The sequence below is a fragment of the Mixophyes fleayi genome, chromosome 8 (genome assembly GCF_038048845.1).
Source record: "Mixophyes fleayi isolate aMixFle1 chromosome 8, aMixFle1.hap1, whole genome shotgun sequence".
NCBI classification, from domain to species: domain Eukaryota; kingdom Metazoa; phylum Chordata; class Amphibia; order Anura; family Limnodynastidae; genus Mixophyes; species Mixophyes fleayi.
In genome coordinates, this window is record NC_134409.1 from 34,875,623 (window position 1) to 34,894,584 (window position 18,962).

The 18,962-nt window shown below is 38.4% G+C and overlaps 1 long non-coding RNA gene across 1 annotated transcript in view; it reads right to left on the reverse strand.

Annotated features, from left to right (window-relative positions):
• Positions 1–444: 444 nt before the first annotated feature.
• The window catches only part of LOC142100049 (uncharacterized), an 84,651-nt gene continuing 66,133 nt past the window's right edge, over positions 445–18,962 (reverse strand). Inside the window, exons 3-5 of the long non-coding RNA XR_012678671.1 lie at positions 13,613–13,802; positions 695–833; positions 445–618 (exon numbers count right to left, since the gene is read on the reverse strand). This is a non-coding gene — a long non-coding RNA (uncharacterized LOC142100049). The remainder of the gene's footprint in view (positions 619–694; positions 834–13,612; positions 13,803–18,962) is intronic.

The window sequence follows — 18,962 nt, forward strand, 5'->3', positions numbered from 1 at the left end:
TACTTCACATAATTTCTCACGTTCAAGTGTAGAATTTACTATTAGTTTTCATGAATGCATTACGTTTTATCCCTACTGTGTAGAAATGAAGATTATACCACATCTGAGCCTATGAACTTGTATTTGAAGCCCAGGATTAGCATATTCTTCACCTATAGCACCACTTTTCCACAAAAATCAAGCAGAATTACTGGTACTTAGTTGCTCCCAAGTTTTATGTATGGTAACAGAGATGATGGCTACACTTAGCTATCTTTAAATGCAAAGAGAGGGAGAGGTAATATACAAGTGACACTGACAAGGTCATCCATTCACTTTCCAGTAATTGTAGCAAAAGTCCAAGTGCTCAAGCAACAAAATGTATCAATATGCATAGATTGAGGAACATAGGAGAGTAGGCGTTGTGGCATTTACCATATCCATTCATAAATTCCTTTTGGAACACTATGTAGATAAAAGCCATGCCCCGCAGACAGACACTGGGTGCTGGACATCCCACCATCAGTTCTCAGGTCTCTCTTACCTGTTACAATTTATCTTCTTCCATGCTGTCTGCCCATTTCAAATCGTTAACGCCGTCACTGCTCCTTTCCGCAATGTTATTCTTCTTCCCTATATCTGAAAAAAAGCAATAACATACATGTTTGATTATTTAATTTTGCCTTGGCTCTGCCTGCTACATGTCTTCTCCAACCTCAGCCAGTCCTATAATTCAGAATTTCTGCTGCCTGCTCCGATAGACAATTGTTTTAATCTTCTGAAGGTTCCAATTTCTGGGCCCAGAGCAATAATCCCCAATTCTCTATGTCTGAAGGAAAAATCTGACCTGTTATCTAAAATAGAAAATCACATAATTAAAATGTTACAATAATCAGTAACCCATATTTAAATGTCCATTAGATTAAACTATCACGGTGCTGAATGACTAATCTACCAATATTCCACATATGTAGTCAATAAAGGAAATAATTAGTGCAGCAAAATAATAAACCTAATAAACCAAAATTCAAGACTTCCCATTATACTTCTTCAATTCCATCTTCTTTTAAACAATATGAATCGAGCTCTATATTTAACAAGCAACATTATTTCCGCCATTAATGTTGCCCTTTCACTTTTTGCTCGTTAAACCCTTGTCAGTTTGTTCTTTCCCTGTGCTTATTTGTATATTATTCTCTGCGTGGAGGATGGTCCCTGTCATTAATGAGGCCTGGAGGGACAGCTTTTATAAGTTTCAACTATTGGACAAACATTTATTCTTATTTCTCCTTTAAGCTGCTTTAAACAGCTCATTAAATTCCTCTGCATTGTATTTTTCCAATGAAAACAGAATAAAAAAAAATCAACTAACTTTTTGAATAGTGGATTTTTTTTCATTTTTTTTGCTCTTGATATCCGACTTGCTGAAATGACCCGCATTAGCCATTTTTTTGCTCTTGTTCAACATATTACAATACCAGCAAGAGCAAATGGGCAGACAATGTCCATGAAAGATAAAGACAGTGGGTTTAGCTTTGAATACACTTAAGAAGAGCTTTCACTTGTTAGAATTAATTTACAAAGGTAGCATATATAGTAATTGAAACAAACAACCTGAAGAATTCAGTAGTATGCTCCAAAAAAATGTTCCATTAAATTGTTTTATGAAAGACTTGGGGCTAGATTTATTTAGCTGTGGGTTGAAAAAGTGGGGATGTTGCCTATAGCAACCAATCAGATTCTAGCTGCCATTTTGTAGAACGTACTAAATAAGTGAAAGCTAGAATCTGATTGGTTGCTATAGGCAACATCCCCACTTTTTCAAACCCGCAGCTTAGTAAATCTAGCCCTTGATGTGGATGCTCATGAAGAGGTGAATATGGGTTAATAATACATATTAGCAAATCTCCAGGGGTTCAGTATGTGGGAAAAATTGTGACTATTAAGACAATAGTTCACAAATCTTATATGACTGGTTCTACAATGTCGTTCGAAAAAACATTGCAGGCATCATTTAGAGATAGGAGCAAATTTAGTGAAAAGGTACAAATATGTGCCTGGGCAAATCATACTGTGATCCAACGGCTGCAAATGGAATTTGTTTTGTATACAGGAAAAATATTGACTGATGTTATATGTAGCACGAAAATAGTGGCCAACTTTTTTAACCTTCAAAAATTTTGTAGAAAGGATCACTGGAATACCGTTGCTGGTTTATTAAATACAATTAATAATTTTAAATAATTTTAAATAAAATGTACTACTCAATAAATGCATACAAAAACACATAAGCAAATATTAAAACACACACTATAGGTAGAGATATGCCTATATGGTTGAAGCAATAATAAGAACTAGGTTATTGTCTGGCGAATTTATAGAAGTATATTGTTATCACTGTTGCAGCAAGGAATGCAGACTAGTATGCATGTGCATCTAATCTTACTGGCTGACCTCTTTGTGAGTATATTACAGTGACTGACTATTCCATCTATGAAATATTTTATTATTAATAACTATTGCCTTTATTTCAGAGAAGGATGGTTTATTTGTTTTGGATTTAGGTCTGATAATACAGATAATGATAATTGTAAGCTTGCGAGCAGGGCCTTCTCACTTCTTTGTATGTTTTACCCAGTTTGTTCATTACTGTGTTTGTCTCCAATTGTAAAGTGCTATGGAAATTGCTGGCGCTATATAAATAAATGTTGATGATGATTATGATGATGATGATGATGATGATAATGGTGACTCTCCTCACTAAATTTCTTTTTGTTCTCTTACACAGGCAGTTGCTGCTTCAGTTTTAATGGCTATGTAGTTTCTATTATAGTATTTATATTGGCTATACCAGATATTTGGGCTTATTATTGCTTGCACCATATAGAAATACAATTTTAATACAATTTTAAAAAAAGTGAGATAATCAGGCATCAGCACAAAATGAAAAAAAATGAAATAAATAAATAGAGTGAATAGAGTCCAAAATTGTCCAATGTTCATTCCAAAGTCAATCCCTTACTTTGTCTTCTATGTGCTCTATGTCCTGTGTAGGAGAAAGCTGTAAAGGATTACCCAGGAATTCCTTCATTTTATGTTATCATGCTATCTCATCTGTATCCTCTGATAGGGGGGACTGTTTCACTGTTCATCAAGTGTATTAAGTTTCTGTCTCATTCCAAAAAGATATTACGCCAGCTCTGTGTTTTCTCCTCTACGGATCGAAAAAGCAATTTGATAAAGAAGTGGTGTTAAGATGATAGCATTTCCTTGCATTTGGCATTGTATTAATGCCAAACTTTATGCCACTTTGAAGCAAGTGCATAAACAAAAAACGGCCTCGCTGGTGTTTGGATCACTGTCCGTTCATAAAATATCTCACGGCTAAAGGCAGAAGGACTGAAAGTCTTGACTTTTTTTCACATATTTACTTCTCAGATTTTATGTCACAAATTGTCCCTTGGGTGTTTATATTTAATACAATAACACAATATATTAGATTTCTTTATTTTTCATGAAATTATGGTGAAATCATTATAAAAGAGAGAGAAAAAGGATTAGCATCGGAATGAAAATTGGACCATTTTGGATTCTATTTTTGTTTTTTAATTATTTTCCTTTTGTGCTGTAAGTATCATCATAATCACCATTTATTTATATAGCGCCACTGATTCCGCAGCGCTGTACAGAGAACTCATTCACATCAGACTCTGCCCCTTCGGAGCTTACAGTCTTAACTCCCTAACATACACACACAGAGAGGGAAAGAAAGAGAGACTAGGGTCAATAATTATAGCAGCAAATTAACCTTATGTTTTTGGAGTGTGGGAGGAAACTGGAGCACCTGGAGGCAGTGTCGGACTGGGGCATGAAGGGCCCACCGGGGGAATTCAGTGATAGGGGCCCACTATATTGGGGTGTGGCCAACTTTAGGAGTGGGTGTGGCCAGTAAAGGGGGTGTGGTCAGGCTATGGAGGACAACTTATAGCACTATTTTAAATGTGCACCTTTTGCATTAGACCCTGCCCATTCTACTGGTAGGGAACTACATGGGACCCATTAATAAAACACTTGTGGTTTGGAAGAAACTCCAGTACCAGCTCCTGTCGTCTCCTAATGCACCAAGACAGTTACTTATGATAAGTGCATCATTTGGTTACCTCCAACCCTCGCCTCATATGTTGTTATTGCCCATCATGTATTGAGCTTATTAAAAGCCATTACAAGGGCTACACAAACCAAATAATAACATCATCAATTAGAAGACATAAACTGCACAATTAATTTTTTAGTACAATGGTTACCAACCTGTTGTTGCTGTGACATGTCCTGGAATAAAAGTCAATTCATAAAAAAACAAGTGATTGTAATTCTCAACTAATCTCAGTGAAATCCATCTAATTTCATTTTAAATACGGTTGATATATGCCTATAATACTTTCACTATATCACCCCTAAATTCTAAACAGGACAACCATCAAAAAGAATGCACAATAGGCAAAAGGAAAAATATATAAATATAATTATGTTCTCCTATGCATGTGCCTTTCTACACTAACATACAATATAGACCAACATATTATACAACCCTGAATGATTATATTTTCAACTGGATGCAATTGGAATACTAGACTACATGAAAAGCACCCTTCATTTGCCAGATCTTGTATACACAGTCTGATTATTAAAATGACTCTTTGTTATAATTATTTTTTAAGGACTCTTACAGAATATGCCACTCGTCAAAGACCATACACACAGCATCAGTGCTACTACGGTTGCGTACTTCACCAATGAATGCTTGTTGAGAAGGGAAATTTTAAAAAACAAAAAAATGAACAGAATACAGCCCATCCAAAGCCTGTCACATTTATTCCATATATGCTGGTATGCTGCCAGTGTTGTATGAAAGAGAATATAAATATCAAAGGACGGGCGCAAATGGGGGAAGGGTAAAGAAACACAAGGATTGGGTCAATGAATAAGTCAAGGGGAAAACGGTCCCAAAGTCATTAAAGGATGTTGGTCTTCTAGTTCCACCTATACCGATGTCCCAGATGGTAAACTTACATCAATGTAACCTTTTCTATTCCATACAGTATTTGAATAATGTGTCCTCTTGCTTCAAAAAGCACCACCACGATGTACTTTTACTCCCCTCTAAACCTGTTTCTTCTCCTCACCAGAGTGCACATATGGGAGACCAGGGAGAGAACAGAGAAAGATCTCATGGTGTTTTACGTTCTCTATTTATTAAGTTAAAACATGGGGTTAAAAACACTCACATTTTGTATGTTAAAAAGGTATCTTTCAGTCCATATGTTTCCTCGATCAAACGGCAGTATCCAGCTTCTGTATCCCAGCCACGATCAAACTGGCTGGGCTTCAGATAACCCGGGGAAACTCTGCAGCGTCAGAGGGGGCGTGGTCTATTGCGTCCAGTGTTGCATGAACCTATGATGACCAAACTGACCTTGGATCAGTATGTTGATATCAGGACGTCCTCCTCCCCTGCTCAAACTGCTGAAAAACACACTACCGCGCCTGGGCTCTCTGCATCTGCGCGGTAGTGTGGTTACAGGAGATGTGACCGCCGCCGCCATCTAAACAAAGTTCAACATCAAGCTCCGCCCTAACAACGGAGGGGGCGGAGCTTCAACCCCGCTGGGCCTACCGGTGGATTGACCGGCTGTCCGGCGGGCCAGTCCGAGGCTGCCTGGAGGGAACACACGCAAATACAAGGAGAACATACAAACTCCACACAGATAAAGCCATGGTCAGGAAATGAACTCATGACCCCAGTGCTGTGAGGCAGAAGTGCTAACCACTTAGCCACCATGGCAGCTCCTGATTTTCTCACATTGTTTATTGTATTTTTTGGAATTGAGTGGTGGCACTTTATATGTGAGGGAGGCAATAGCTATGAGACTGCTGTTTTTTGCAACAATATATAGTGTAATTATTTTTTACTTTCTTTATATATTTTTTGCATGCTTATTGATTAATACATTTGCATTCTATCTTGATTTATATTAAATTATTAAATAATTTTCTTTGCATGCCCAATTCCCCTGGGAAATAATTTCCATGCTGTATAGACTACGGCTGGATGTCATTTTGACAGGGCATCCCACATTGTGGGTTTTCCTGTTATAGTGTCCCCAGCAAAGCCTATCATAGCTTATTGCTGTGCAACTCAAAATAAACATGTAAGTACACTTTTTATGGCATGCATTTTACATCTACAATTTTGGAGTAAGTCCAAATGAACCCTATATATTCACTCTTGAGAATATATAATGTGCTTTTCTATATATGTCTATATATTTTTATATGCAATTATTAAGTAATAAATTTGCATTTTATTTTAAATTATTTTCAATGATTAACTCTAATAACAAATTGCGGTATTTACAATACTTTTTTATACTATTTAATTTATTTGTATTTTCCACTGGAGATAAGCAGTACCTCCCTTAGAGCCAGAACTAAAATGGTTTGGTTTCAGTTATCTCTTATATGTATATTAAATCATTTTGAGCACCTGATTGTGATTAAAAATAATTTTTAGACTGAAATTTAGAGTTGAGTTAGGGTTCACCTAACCTCCAAATCTTAATACACATTTTAAATTTGCTCCCCCCTACAGTGCAACATAATTCTGTCAATGTGCAAAATTGCCCCTTTGAGCTGGATTTACTCCAATCTCTAAATGGGCCTTTTATGGGTATAAAATGTTGTTTCGAATGTACATTTTTTTCAATTTATTGTTATTTGTTATTTATTTTTTTACAATTTGTTGTTCTGAAATTACATTAAGAACATTTGTGGCAAATTACACTTTAGAAAACAATTGTTTTTGAGTTCTGAAATATTTACTTGTCCCAATTTAGGACGATAGCCAAGTGCTTAAAATAATAACAGCAAGTTAAAAGACAATAACTATGAAAAATATACATATCAATTAGCACATAAATTATGATCATTGAAAAGCAATCAATTGAATTGAGTGACTGCTGCCAGAGTGTAACAACGTGAAGAGAAAATAAATAATCAAGTAACAATGAAATCATCCTACAAATATTTAAACAAAAAAATAGACAAAAATCATTTAAAACATTTAGAATATAGATTAATTTCAAATATTTGATTCTGGTGTTTATAGATATAACTTGTTTCAGAACTTCAGAAAAAAATTAAGGCATTATAACTGTAGATTTATTTCATTGCCAAGAATTTTTATAGAAATATAAATAGCTTGAAAAGGATCACTTTTAAATGCTGTAAAACTGCAAATCTTGCAATTCAGACTTCACTGAATATTTTCTTGGATCCATTATATTTAATGTACATGTACAAACTTTCTTGCTTGCTTGGCCTGGATAATCTTGTAAACAGAAGCATTACAAGTTACATCAGCAGTATAAAGGAAATCGAATAAATCGCTTCTTGAATTTATTACACCAACCAGGCTTTGCATGTTTTGTATTAGTGTGAAACTATTATGTGTGACAGATTTTACAATCTACTTTAACCAGTCATGCTTAGCTGATCAAACCTGCCATGTAGGCTATTTGTTTTTATTATATTCTGTCTCTGACCTCATATTAAAGAAGATTATTTTGTAGATTATATTTGCAGACTCCATTCCCAGAATCATATCTCAAGAGGTGACAAACCAACTCTTGCTGATACTAAATGTCTTTATTTAGTTGCATAAATGAGGACCTTTTTTTGTTGTTGTCCCATGTATGGCTAACCAGATTGGTTTTACATGACAAAGCTACAAGAGGGTTCTGACAGATTATCAATAATAAAAAAGAGGGAAAAAAGAACCTTATTCTGCCCTTCACCTACATTACATATTCTGTTTTTGGAACACACACATTTGCAAAATTAGGTTGTTCCAGGACTTGGAAACAGTACAGGGTTTTGAAGCCGCGTAGGAAAAAAAACTACCAATTACTGTTTGCAGTCAGTGATTCTAATGCTTCTAGGTTTGCCAGGCCTCATTACCGTGTGTGTTTTTTTTCTGGAGGGAATAGATATATTCTAATTTAAAGCCTACATTTCAATACCATCAGACTGATATACTTGAAAATAATGCTTAAATTGATGTTTTGCAATCGGGACCAAACACATTTCAGAACTATTCAGCCTCTAAAATATATATTTTACCCCAATAGCCTATTAAATAAATACAAAAGCACAATCCCATTTTAAATATTATCCTGTAAAAACAACGTAATGTCTATACATGCATGTGTTTTTGTTATTTCATTTTCCATTTTGAATTGCTTGCATTTAAAAAAAATAGCAAATAAAATAAAAGACAAGTTGTTACAACTACCTTTTAGCCGATTAACAGCAACCATTATTATTTTGACAGTTAAAGGAAAATGAATGTTAATGTTTTAATCAAAGTTATATAAAATGTATTTTTTGTAAGTATTGGCTTGAAACAAGCCAATACTTAGTCCTACTAACATAATAATATATAATACCCCTGATGAAGTCGATCAAGTGAAATGCGTAGGGTTTAGTACAAAGCAGACACACTCAGACCACATGACCTGGTATTGCTGTCACCAGGATCTCCTGACCAAGAATGGCAGGAATTGTGAACGAACAACATGTAGAGCTCTTCTTCAGAAATACTGGCCAGGTTAAGGACATAAGACACACATGAGTTTGTGATAAGCCTGCTCAAACCATGCCTCGAAATTACTTGAGCGGATTGTCTTTGGCCGCCGCACTAGATTCCTCTCGGACAATTCCCTCCTCGACCCTCTCCAATCCGGTTTCCGTCCCCTCCACTTCAGCGAAACTGCCCTAGCCAAAGTTACTAATGATCTCCTATCAGCCAAATCCAGGGGTCACTTCTGGGGTCACTTCTCCCTACTCATCCTCCTCAAACTCTCTGCGGCCTCTGACACCATGGACCACCTCCTCCTTCTGCAAACTCTTCTCTCTCTCTGCCTCTCTGGATCTGTCCACGCCTGGTTCACCTCATACCTTGCTAACTGTTCTTTATCTGTATCCATGTCTGGCTCCATCCCCTCCCCTCTTCCTGTAGGAGTTCCTCAGGGCTCTGTTCTCGGCCCTCTACTCTTTTCGCTTTATACTTCCTCCTTTGGTGCTCTCATCTCCTCCTTCGGTCTTCAGTATCACCTTTATGCTAACGACATTCATCTCTTCTCCTGATCTTTTTTCCACCCTCCTTTTTCGTGTATCTGAATGCCTCTCTGCCATCTCCTCCTGGATATCCACACACTGTCTCAAAATTAGCATCTCTAAAACTGAACTCATTGTCTTTCCTCCCCCTCGACTCCCCTCCCACCATGACCTCTCTATCTTTGTTTACAACACCACCATCTCCTCTGTCACCCAACTCCACTGCCTGGAGGTCACCCTTGACTCCTCTCTCTCTTTTGCCTCCCACATTCAATCCCTTGCCCAAGCCTATCGCTTCCAACTACGCAACATTGCCCGCATCTGGCCCTTCCTCTCTCAGGATGCCACCAAAACTATCATCCACGCACTCATCATCTCCCGCCTCGATTATTGCAACCTCCTCCTTACCGGCCTCCCCCACTCCCATTTTGCCCCCCCTCTGCTCTATACTCAATGCGGCTGCAATACTCATCTTCCTTTCACCCTGCTCCTCCTCTGCCTCCCCTCTCTGCCTTGCTTTACACTGGCTCCCCTTCCCCTAAAGAATCCTTTTCAAACTCCTTACCATCACTTACAAGGCTCTCTCCCCTTCTAGTGCCCCCTATATCTCTAACCTCTTCTCCATAAACATTCCTGCCCGCTCTCTGCGCTCGGCCAATGGCTGTCGCCTCTGCTCCACTCTTATCAGCTCTTCCCACTCCAGAATCCAAGACTTCTCTCGTGCGTCCCCCCTTGACTGGAACGACCTTCCTCGCTCCATCCATCTTTCTCATAATCTGTGCTCCTTCAAACGAGCACTTAAAACACCTGTTCCTCAAAGCCTACCAACCATCCACTTAACCCCCTCATCTACTCCGCTCGTTCTCACCTCTCTTCTCCCGTCCCCCCTTTTCTCTCCCCCTTGCTTCAATTGGCTCCCCTTTGTGCCTATTTTTGTTTACCCTCCCTTAGGATGTAAGCTTGTATGAGCAGGACCCTCTTCCCTCCTGTCTCCATACCTGTTCTTCTGCTCCGTCTTTACTGCATTAGCCGTTTCTGAAGTATTGGTATTTTTTGCTTATTGTTCAGTACTGTTTCACCCTGTATAGTCTACTGTTTGTACTGTGTACGGTGCTGCGGAAATCTTGTGGCGCCTAATAAATAAAGGATAATAATATTGCTATATAATCCTCTTTTTATTTATATAGCGCCACTAATTCTACAGTGCTGTACAGAGAACTCACTCACATCAGTCAATGCCCCATTGGAGCTTGCAGTCTAAATTCCCTAACATGCACACACACAGACAGAGACAGACAATTTAATAGCAGCCAATTCACCTACAAGTATGTTTTTTGGAGTGTGGAAGAAAACCGGAGCAACCGGAGGAAACTCACACAAACACGGGGAAAACATACAAACTCCACACAGATAAGTTCATGGTCAGGAATGGAACTCATGACCCCAGCGCTGTGAGCAGAAGTGCTAACCACTAAACCACTGTGCTGCCCTATCCACACTGTAAGTGAATTTTTTACCTTTATTTAATAATTTCTGAAACTTCACTATACTGATCTCTCTCCCCCTTTTTTCCATGTTTGGTAATGAGCAATAACGGAGCAGAAAACTGGGTTTAATTTGAAAGATCTGTAGGTTTCACTGTAGGAGTTACTGATTGAGTGCAGTAGATAAGGAAATCTGAAGTTCTGAGAGGTTCTCTGATCAGCAACTGTTAACATTTTGTTTTACTTACAATTGAGACATGGCAAGACAGTAAAGATAGAGTTGAATGATGCATTATTGATTGGTTACTCTATGAATGTGATTTGACTAAATAATTGTCTAATAGTTTGATTTCTTCATTTTTATATGCTGGCATATTTAGACAATATATTTGCAAAATCCAAGTTTTAGTGCCGTTGAACTTTCTAGAAAATATTGAGAGTTTACAGTATTTCTATATAGTAAGAACACTGATCACTCAATAGTAGCACCATGATTAAAAATACTTCATCCCTCCCAAATATATTTTTCCATTTTTATCTGAAACTCTCTCCTTAATGTGCCGATTTCCTGATATTTATACTTTAATAATAACATATAACGATATATGACAGAATTTCTTCCTAGTCAGATAAATTCCCTTGGTCAATCATTTCTATAGTGTCCTCTACTAATAATCGTTACAGACACAACTACTGGTAAGAGCAACAAATCCATTTTTAAATTATGTTTGTGAATTTGAAATCACTACCCCATGTGATAAGGAAATACAGTTTGATGACCCTGTCAAAACTTCATCTCCAAAGCATATCAACCAGTTATTTTCTTTTATTTGTAGAATTGAGGAAGCCTTCTGAGAATTTGTTTGGCTGTAGTGTGTATTTTGACAATTAAAACGTTTGCATTTCAAAGGGAATTTTCATAGTGATTCAGGCAATACGGAATCAAAACAATGTGATATGGTGTATTTTGAGATGTCCAGGTGTTAGGTAATGGCAATAGCAACATTAAGTCATAATGAGGCAATTCTCTTTGCTTTGGAGCTCACCGGATCTTTCTGCTTGTCTTATTTAAACATGTACTAGCTGTATAGGGATCCTATGGATGACATAGTTGCTGGCTTTTGTGGTTCCAATTAAAGATGATCAAAGCAATTCAGCAGTTTGAAATTTAATTAATATTGGTGATTCATGCATGGTGAAACAGCTGGGGATTTGAGGCCAAAAAAAGTTCCAGTAATTAGTTCAAAAAGAGAAAACAGTCAGTAGGTCTTTCTAATGTATAGCAGCTGACTGAGAAGGTCTGTGCTGCTTCTGCTATTAAAACATACAATTACATGCTCTTAAGCACCCAAAAAATCACTACCACCATCAATGGAGAAGAGAAAAAAAATATATACTGTGTATATATATATATATATATATATATATATATATATATATATATATATATATATATAGTAACAAAGGGAGGCATTTAGCTGGAAATATACAGAGAAAGCTTGGAAGTAGATTAAAACATTTGTGCATTAATGCAGCTAGATTGATGATAAAGACTTATGTGTGACAAAATATTGTATAAAGTTTGGTTAACTTACATGGGTTGAAATGTACCTCCTCAAAGCAAACAGACAGGGTGTGTGTGTCAGGACAAACAGAACCATTGATGGGAATTTCCTCTTAAAGGGAAGGTGGGTGTATCACCTGCCCATCAAGCTAGGGCTGTGTGAGGAGTGTCATGTATAAAACCTTGCCTGTTTCATTTGTTCAGGGAGACCAACGGTGGGGAAGCTGGCAAACTTGCCTTTACAAGCCATCGCCCCTTTAAATTTTAGCTGCAAAGTCACCGATTTCCGGCGAGTTGAAAAATCGGGCTTTCATACATTTACCCCCTGGTCTTTGTCTAGCTAGCATTTAGGGTTTCCAGAATCCGTGTGAAAGTCATATGTTGTCAAAACACTTACCATCCTGACAATAAAACTGCATAAAAGGAAGAAGTTGTTCACGTGCGCTTCAGCAGTAGCGGCCTCATGCCACTATATATATATATATATATATATATATATATATCACTGTGCGGGCCACTGATACACCCCTTGATGTGGAATGGAGTGACAAAAACGGTGTGGTGACAGACAATGGTAAACTTTAAATCACAAGTGACTACAGTATATTGGGGATTTTAGAGAAAAATAGAGATCCAAAACCAAAACCAAAACACAAAGTTAATCCAGATCAAAAACCAAAACCAAAACATGGGGGTCAGTGAACATCTCTAGTAAAAACATGTAAATATAGTGTGGTAAATTTTAAGATGGTAGTGTCCTGACAGGCTGTGTGACTGTCCATGTGGTTCCAGAAAGTGAGACTCTAGTTAAAATCTTTAGTACAATGGTATATATATATATATATATATATATATATATATATATATATATATATATATATATATATAATATATATAATGGTACTATATAATTTTACTGTGCTGTTTTCATAGGTCTCTGAAAAGGTCCAGTTTTATAATTTTATAAATGCTACTTTACAGGGGCAGGAAAAGAGGGTGCAAAATAAAAGCTGCAAAATAGAAAATCCAGGTCTGAGTGCCACATCATACCATTCTGTAATCCAGTTCTATTCCCAATCTTCCCTCCTTAAACCCCTTCCTAGTCCTACTCCTCTATCCCCATCTTCATCTTACTCCTCTATCCCTCTCAAGCACATACTCTATCCTTCCTCTCACTCATCATTCCCCCACCTCCTTAGCATCCTCAAACCCTTCTCTATCTCCAACGTCACCTAATTTCCTTCCTCATAAGCGTTGTTCTCTCCCTTGATTCTCCCTCTGCAGCACCCTCCGGAGTCTCCCCAATCCCTGGTTTCTTTTAAATGCCTTTCACCACCTCCCTTGATTCTCTACAACCATTTGCCATCCCTCATTCTCATTTATACCCTCTCAACTGCAGATCTTGTCTTACCTTAAGCCTAGAAGGCAGTGCAGAGGAGGTGTAATCTTTACATGAGCCTGGATATACACTAGAATATCAGCATGATGGTACCCTAGAAGGATGGTGGCTATTAAATATGGGACCCTGTGCTACAATCTGTATATTGGCATCTAGGGCAGCACCAGTGCCCTCCTCAGCCTTGCGCCTTGGGCATTGGCACCTAGAAAAAAAAAGGCAAAAAAAAAAGGTTTTAAATAAAACGGTATGAAGTCACTTCACTGTCCAGACAACCTAAACATTGTGGACTTGTGATCCTTTGGTTCAACAATTTTAGCTTTGCACTGTTGCAACTAGGTTTACAGTTGAGTATAGCTAATTATGAGAAACACTCTAACTGTACACTTTACAGCCTAGCTCTGTGCACATTTGCAAAAGCCACCAGTCCATCATACATAGCAAAACAAAAACCTGGCAAACAAAAAAAAAAATTTGTAGATGCAATGACATAAAAAACAGCCAGTTTCATTTTTTATGCTCATGTACACTGCTCCCAGCCATCATTAGTGATCTTATGACTGCCCTTGTATTATTCACATTTATGCAGCAAAGTGTTATAAATGCCAATTTGTACAAGCAGTAGCTTTTATAGTGCAAACACCATAAATTGTGCTTGTCTGTAACTTAGAATAGGATCTTTTTACATCTGATTCATTAATGCTCCAAACTAATATCCACATTCACTTTTTATACAACACTATCTAGCATCTTAATTCTATATGCACTTTTAGTGGGGGTATACATGTTTATAAAAGTGAGTTAGGTGGCTTTTGTGTAAGTGACCTTTAAGGAAAATGCACATCATTCCTTTATGTAACATTCTGCCATCAGCCACTGTATTATTCAGTGTTCCTTCTACCTATACCATTTTGATAAATTTAATAGAGGAACAACAGGAAAATTATCTTCAGTGTCCACTGATCTAACCAGGTTTTCCATGGCTAGGTACTCACCTCGCTCTTTGCAGGGCTAGATCTATTGACACTGCCTCTGCGGTCCGTTCTTGCACATGCGGATCACGCAATTAGTGGAAAGGAAATCTTCGGTTACAGCAATCCCTCACCACTCAACATGCACCCGGCAGCAGCGGAGAGGGGGAGGTACTAGAAGTAGTTAATGATCAGGAAGAGGAGGGACGGACCTCCGCGCAGCTTGCATGTAGTAAGGTAGCTGGATCCTAGGGAGGAGCTAGCCACCTGCAGGCCAATCAATAAAGGTGCCCCGGCCCAAAATGGTCTTTGGCTGTCTGGCTTGTGCCCCACTGCAAGCCCTTCCCCGACTCGCGGCAACCCCCCCCTTCTTTTTTTTTTTTTTAATATTTCCTTTTGTCCCCCCCTTCTGGGCCCCCTGAGAGCTGCTAGGCCCTAGGCAGGTGCTTAGGTTGCCTAGCGGTAAATCCGGCCCTGGCTACAGGCATTAGCCTCTGTTGCCTCAGGACAAATTCAGGCCTGCTAGTGCTTAGATTGACTAGGTTGGTAGGGATGTCCAATATATCCATACATTTACTAAGGTAATTTAATAATGCCATGGCTGCCACTTGAGATGATCAGCAACATATAACAACATTTCAAATTAAATGGGAGATTTGAAGCAGTCATACAAGTGAAAGAAGTGTTGTTGATTTTTTCCAGTGGCACCTGTATAAGTATATATACCAGCACTCATTTATATATACCCCCAACCCTTCACAGATCTGAGAGCCAGCTGTGCAGAAGAAGACTGCTGGAGCTGATGCAAGCAGCGATAAGTGGTTGTAACATATATATTATATATATGTTAGTGTAGGAGTATGTGTATAATGATATATAAATATATTTCAAGTGGAGTGTTGGTGGGGGGCATTTTTAAGCTTCACGCTGGGAGCTAGCTTGTCTAGAGACTGCCCTGGTGGATAGCACATCAACAAGTGCGTTTTTTCATTGTATATGGAACTCATAGGAAGGCTGTGCATTGTATAGTGACCATCAGAAGTGTCCTATGTAGTCTAAAATGGACATTAAAGGGAAACTGTACATTGTGTAATGGACATTAGAGGGGTGCTGCACAATGTGTAATGAGCCAAGAAAGTATACTGTGCATGCAATGCTGTATATCAGAGGGAACAGTGTAATATAGAAACATAGAAACATAGAATTTGACAGAAGATAAGAACCGCTTGGCCATCTAGTCTGCCCATTGCTTTATTAACCTATGGTAACCTTAAACCTTATTTGATCCCTTATTCTTTATAAGGATATTCTTATGTCTATCCCAAGCATGTTTTAACTGCTCTACTGTATTAGCCTCTACCACATCTGATGGGAGGCTATTCCACTTATCTACTACCCTTTCTGTGTAGTAGTTTTTCCTCAAATTTCATCTGAACCTACTTCCCCACTGGTTTCAGTGCATGTCCTCATGTTCTGGTACTTTGCTTTCTTTGAAGAATGTTTCCCTCATGTACCTTGTTTAAACTCTTGATATAATTGAAAGTTTCTATCATGCCCCCCCTTTCTCTTTTCTGCTCCAAATTGTACATATTAAGTTCTTTTAGTCTTTCCGGATAAGTTTTGTGTTGTAGGCCATGCACCATTTTGGTTTCCCTTCTATGTACAGTTTCTAATGTATTTATATCCTTCTGGCGATATGGCCTCCAGAATTGAACACAGTATTCTAGATGGCAGCTGGACAGGGGGCATGGATAAATCGCAAATGGGCCATGGTCACGGCATCACTGGGTTGTTGTCTCACCCACCAGAGGGCTGAATAGCGCTGTATAGAGCTAGGCTGCCCATTGCTTACCTCCTTTCCCTCAACATTCCCACCCATGGGACAAACTTGTCCCTGGGCAAGACAGCAGGACAGAGCCGTAAAATTGGGACTGTCTTGCTGAAATCTGGACAGTTGGGAGGTATGGCCTTGCTCCATGTCTATACTGACAGTCAGTACAGCTCTGAGGCACTGTTAAGTTTATACAGATGATGGTGTCAGTATGGACTGTTTCTCTGTTATAATATGTAAAGAGTGAGGGTTGGCTCAGAGCTGCTCCGACTGTCAATATTCACTGTGATAATGGGGTGAATGGACAAGATGTTAGAGGGTGGTATAGTGCTTATAAAGGGCTAACTAAGCCCTTTATGGACTTGGCATGCCATTTCAGTAGATTGGTAACGCATCCTCCAGCAGTGTGCAGCTGCAAAGTAGTGGATACGGGTGTTCTCTCTCTCTCACCCAGGGCACGAAAATGCTTATAACAATTATAATATATATTCACTATATATATTTATCGATAGATAAATAGATCGATAGATTTAATCAAAAGTATATGTAGTGGAAATAGTGAAAAAACATTAGTTTATTTTGTGTGGTGCTTATATAAGCGGAAAAGACAAATGGGTTATTTATACTCCTACATTTTTTTTAATTCATCATTAAGTCATGTACGATCCTGGTATGCAGCAAATGTAGAGTGTATGAAATTCCATTAATCACTGTCGCAGTATCTAAATGAATAAAATACTCTTTTAAAATATAACATCTGACATTAACCTGTAATGTATTTTGCCTTCACTCACAGTTATGCATTCCATCACAGGTTACATACAAATTGAGTAGGCAGAGGTAGGTGGAATTCACACAAACAGACAGGCTGAATGGGTGATGATACTGGAAACTTATAACCTTGGGGAAAAAATGAATTAAAAATACCAGCACACAAAGGCTTATTATGCATGCTGCATTCTATTGAATTTGTTGGAAGTTGTACTTCAGCATCGAAGAATTAAAAATAATCCTAAAAATTGTCTGTCATTTATTACAATATTTAGTCTGGAGTTTGCTTTTATAGGATTAAATCACCTTTTTCCTTTTCCTTAGATTATATTTGTGGAAGTTCAATAATTGGATTAAGTCATTCTAAATTAACAAATAGCAATTGCAAAAGTTTTCTGTGCAATTGCGATTAGTACGCTACGTCATAACAAGATTAGTAACACAATCGCACAGATAAACAACACACACTTACAGTCACACCAACATTTTGTAAATAGTGCACATTTATTAAAGTTCCAATCCACATTCATTTATTAGTAAATGTATTAGAGATTATTTATACATAGGTAATACTACAGTAAAGGTAACTATGGTTCAGGTCCACAGAAATGTGTGGAGTTTGGTCTCATATTAATCTATATTTTACTAATTGAAATCCTGTGTCAATCTAAAAATGACTATTTTGAATGCAAGCTATGAATGGTATGAGATTAATACTCAAATGCACTTTGTTTATGGGTCACTTTAAACTGTTTTCTTCACCGGGAAGACACCTAGGCAACAGATGGAGTAACTTGCCCCCACTTTTGAGGGATCAAATGAACTTACCTGTGACCAGCAGTCTACTGGAACATTGCAGAACATTCTTAGTGTTATCTGTGTATATTTGTGACATTATCACTGTTTATGTTAACTCAAACTGTATAAAAGCAAGCCTCTGGACCAGTATTAAAGCTTTCTCTTTGACTGCAGTCATCAAGACTGATGCTGGACCTCGTCCAGGGGGTGCAAGCGTAATGTATTTGGTTATACTTTCCTGTATAATGTTATACCTTCCTATACATCATCATGGTTTGCTGTAAACCCCTTTTCTTTGTCTGTTCATTTTCTTTTCTTCCTTTTTCTTCCTGTCGTTTCTGTTTTCCCTCTTTTTTCCTCTCTTTCTCCATTTGTTTTTCCCCTTCGTTATGGTTTACTTTCCCCTCTTTTCAAAGTTGCTGCCTTTATATTGCTGGTTGCAGCCTTCTCTGTCCCCCCCCTCCATTCGCGTTGCCCCACCCCCACCTCAGCCACGCAGTGGCGCACCCATCAATGGGCTCTTCATATCCACCCTGTATACCCCTGCTTCTAACCCTAAGCTACCTGATCCTTTCTGTACTACTTGCACTGGCCATTACTCCGACGTGAGCACTGTGGATGTGTCGCCTTTCCGTGCCTCTCCTCCATGATGCCCTCTATTTTGCATCAGGCTCACACAGCCTGTTTGTGCCTGCATCGGGACGGCAGGCAGGGGGCAGCTGGCAGGGGGCTGCCCCCAACTGCCCCCCCTCACCTCCTCTCTCCACATGGCAAGCAGGTACTCATTCTGTTTTGGGGGTCAGTAAACTTATTTTACTATTATATTGTATTTATACCCCTGGTTTCCCCTGCCTAACAACTGTCCTGGTATGTATTAAATGGCATTATATTGTAATGTAGTGTTTGCGCATTGTATGTTATTGTGTTGTTGTCATGAGCCACAGTGGTACTCAAAGCCGCCGCGGCCCGCTTCCTGCTCCCCCTGGCGTCCCGG